Genomic DNA, 4,111 nt, shown 5'->3' with positions numbered 1-4,111 from the left:
GTCTCTCAAAGCACCTCACAGGAGATGAATCACTGGAGTCACACATTAAAAAAATAATGCACGAAAATCTGTGTGTACTCACCTAATTCACCTAATTGTGGTTGCAGGGGTCGAGACTCAGCTCCTGGCCCCGCCTCTTCACTGATCGCTACTGGATCCTCTCTCTCTCTGCTTCCTGAGCTTTGTGTGTGTGTGTGTGTGTGTGTGTGTGTGTGTGTGTGTGTGTGTGTGTGTGTGTGTGTGTGTGTGTGTGTGTGTGTGTGTACTCACCTATTTGTACTCACCTATTTGTGGTTGCAGGGGTCGATTCCTAGCTCCTGGCCCCGCCTCTTCACCGGTTGCTACTAGACCCTCTCTCTCCCCGCTCCATGAGCTTTATCAAACCTCGTCTTAAAACTGTGTATGGTTCCTGCCTCCACTACGTCATTTTCTAGGCTATTCCACTGCCTTACAACTCTATGACTGAAGAAATACTTCCTACTATCTCTCTGACTCATTTGTGTCTTCAACTTCCAATTGTGGCCTCTTGTTTCTGTGTCCCCTCCCTGGAACATCCTGTCTTTGTCCACCTTGTCTATTCCACGCAGTATTTTATATGTCGTTATCATGTCTCCCCTGACCCTCCTGTCCTCCAGTGTCGTCAGGCCGATTTCCCTTAATCTTTCTTCATAGGACATTCCCCTTAGCTCTGGAACTAACCTTGTTGCAAACCTTTGTACTTTCTCTAGTTTCTTGACGTGCTTTGTGTGTGTGTGTGTGTGTGTGTGTGTGTGTGTAGGGAAGGGGATACGATCCACCATTTAAATGAATATTTGAGAAATATAACTAGAATTGTAATGAAAAAAGGTCCTTCTATTTATATAACGCTCGAGGCATCAGAACTTCAATCAAACTCTGACTCGCGGGAAAAACATTATTTTGTTACGTCCGAAAGGGCGGCAGAGAAATCAATTTGTTTACGTCGCTTAATTTCCGCCAATTAAAGGCATTTGCGGAATTTTTATGGTTCACTGATTTAAAAGAATTTAGTTGTATACTTATATAAAAGGAGGAATAATTCCAAGCTTTTGTTGACTGTTTACACTGAATATAAAGCGAGTAAAACAACTTATATTTGAATATATTGTTGATGTTTGTGGTTCACCTGTGGATGGTTCAGGTGTTGACGACCTGATCAATCAGGCTGTGTGGGTATGCAACGCAATGATGCACTCGTCGTGAATGAGGGTACAATCATTAAAGTAAATGCAACCGAGAAATTCATTAGACCGAGAGCAACTCCACATTGTTTGCAATCGTAATGACACAATTGCAAACAAACCATACCACGGGCGGGGATTGAACTCGTGGCCTGGAGTTTTACGACTCGCCACGGGTTTAATCCCCGCCCCTGGTATGGTTTCTAAGTATATTTCCTGAGTATAACAATACCAATGTAGTATCATGAAATGTCACACTGTGAATGTACCACTGTAACAATATAAACGTAGCACTGACTATAACACCACTACAGTTCCTCAGTGGAGCAGAGATCATGTACTCACCCACTGACGGTGGGACGAGAGTTCCGGGATCTCCACAGTGCCTCCCAGATATTGCTAAATCCACGTGGAAGTGTTTACAGTAAAGACATGACGAGCAATCAGTTACATTTACAGCATCCTGGTGTCTTTGAAGACCTGCCATTAACCTCTGGATCAAGCCAGCAAAGCCACTGGCTGGCTTAACATCTTCAGATCACTGTACCCAGATGATACACAACACGGAACGGGGGAAGGGTTGAACCCATGGAAAGTGAATCCTGAGATTCACAGGCCAACTAACCAAGTGCTTAATGAATCTCGTGTAGTCGCTAGGCTTCAAACCTTGACGGTCCAACCGCTCGTTTCGCCAATACGAGGTTTCTACAGCTAGAGAACGTTTCTCCTTCAGTGACTACCCTTAATAAATATAAATGTTGATGGATTATTAATACCGTAGACTGGTCCAGAAATTTATTTGGGAATAATGATCAGCTGACTAAAACATTTATGTTGGTTTATAAACGTAAGAATCTGACGTTTTATATATGTAAGATCATAAAGTTTATTTTTTACTTTCACTCAAACGAAATTTTAGTTAAGATCTAACTTTGATTTTTGTGTTCATTGAGCATCTGAATTTGATTTTTTTTTTTTTTTGAGAGATAGAATTTTTTATTATTTACGTCTATGACAAGAGACTTTTTTTTAACCTTGATTGTAAACATTTGATGCGAGTCAATTCTAAATTTTTTAAAATCTTTTAATATTAACTGTTTTGATCCTGATTTCAACGCTTTTTACATGATTCGAACGGTTTTTTGAAAATCTAATTCTAATGATATTTTTTGAGTGACTTATTCAAACGGTTTTTAATCGACCAATTGTAATCCTTTTGAGCCTTCGAATCTAACCATAATTCACATTTCCGGTTCGAACCTCCGATCTCCAGAGACTCACATTACCTATATTTTTTTATACATTAACATTTTTTTGAAAAAGGGGAAGGGATTAAAAGTGTAATTTTAATTTTCAGTTTCCCTGCCTTTGTTTTTTTCCTCAGGATCTGTAGAGAATGATCACTGGAAGACGAGGTGTGAGCGAACAGCGAACAGTGAACACCTTAGGTGAATGTCTTACTCTCTCTGACCGAACACTTCTGGTGATAAATGGTCGTTGGTGTGTGTGTGTGTGTGTGTGTGTGTACTCACCTAGTTCTACTCACCTAGTTGAGGTTGCAAGGGTCGATTCAAAGCTCCTGGCCCCGCCTCTTCACTGGTTGCTACTGGGTCCTCTCTCTCTCTGCTCCATACGTGTGTGTGTGTGTGTGTCTTGGGTATTCTTAGCGACCATCCAGCAATAAATGGTCGCCAGAAGGCGGTCTCTGAGCGAATACTCTCTCTCTCTCTCTCTCTCTCTCTCTCTCTCTCTCTCTCTCTCTCTCTCTCTCTCTCTCTCTCTCTCTCTCTCTCTCTCTCTCTCGCTCTCTTTCTCTCTCTCTCTGAGTGACCACATCTGGCGACAAACAGTCGCTGGAAGATCTTTGAGCGAACACTTCTGGCGAACATTTGCTGTTTTTGGTTCGTGGTCTGACTGCAAACTCTCCTGGAAACAGATATCCAGGAAAACGTTAGGCAAAAAACAAAGTTTCTATTACGAAACATTCACAGTTGTGGTAACACATCTGGCACGAATGTTCAACGAGGGAGGAAAAATAGTTTAGAAGCCTGTATCATACTTCTCAACAGATGTTTACTGTCTCTTTCGGATTGGCTGATGGCCTAGGAATCTCGGTGCTGATTGGCTGATGCTGTAAGGATCTTCTTGATGATTGGGCACTGGCTTCTTAGTACCGATGGGTTAACAGTGGAGGAATGTTGGTGATGATTGGCTGGTGGGGGTAGTTAATTTGGTGCTGATTGACTGAGGGAAGCAGGCATCTTATTACTGATTGAGTTACAGGAATCGATCCCTGGTCCCTTCAGTTGTGAGAGTCGGCAATTCGAGCAGACGCTACTCTTAAATTATCTTTCGGGAATGTAGACAACTAATACGTCATTTTACTGAGGCCACGTTTCCCTCTCCAGAAGCTTTGTCAAGCGGTTACAGATTGTCGGTTATTCTATCAATAATACCCATGGCTCAAACAGTTTACAACGAACCAATGATTCTAAAGTTTAAGACGATGTTTTGACCTGTCCTGAACCATTATAAATACGCAAAGTGTTTGGTATTGATCCAAGATGAAGCGAAACATCGTCATGACTTACTTCTTCAAGCTGTACGTTAGTTGTCAACTGATCTTTGTTCTTACGTGAATTTACCGCGAGCTTTCGTTAGTAAGATTAATGATCTTTCTGCCTTCAACCTCCACTGTCAAGGAAATTGCATTAACCTCCGTTTTCTTCCATCAGTTCCGTTTGCAACGGCTGGTTAAGTAGCCTGTGAGTGATCCAACAGTTATGTACCCTCTTCCGTTGTTCACTTTCCCGTTGTTTAGCTTTCCGTTGCTCATCTACCCGTTTCTCACGTTCCTGTTATTCACCCTCATGTTCTTAGCCCCTAAGTTTTCTTCAAATTCAAGTCATTCA

The 4,111-nt window shown here is 41.9% G+C and overlaps 1 protein-coding gene across 4 annotated transcripts in view; it reads right to left on the bottom strand.

The window, feature by feature from the left end:
- Positions 1 to 1,820, bottom strand: part of LOC128693145 (uncharacterized) — a 256,813-nt gene extending 254,993 nt beyond the window's left edge. For 2 of the 4 annotated variants that reach the window (XM_070089318.1, XM_070089319.1), the window contains exon 1: positions 1,545 to 1,820. The gene's annotated coding sequence lies outside the window, so the exon portion shown is untranslated. The remainder of the gene's footprint in view (positions 1 to 1,544) is intronic. The other 2 variants (XM_070089321.1, XM_070089320.1) reach the window with 2 other exon arrangements.
- Between the last annotated feature and the right edge of the window lie 2,291 nt (positions 1,821 to 4,111).

The sequence above is a fragment of the Cherax quadricarinatus genome, chromosome 28, assembly GCF_038502225.1.
Source record: "Cherax quadricarinatus isolate ZL_2023a chromosome 28, ASM3850222v1, whole genome shotgun sequence".
NCBI classification, from domain to species: Eukaryota; Metazoa; Arthropoda; class Malacostraca; order Decapoda; family Parastacidae; genus Cherax; species Cherax quadricarinatus.
This window is presented reverse-complemented; position numbering and strand designations above follow the sequence as displayed.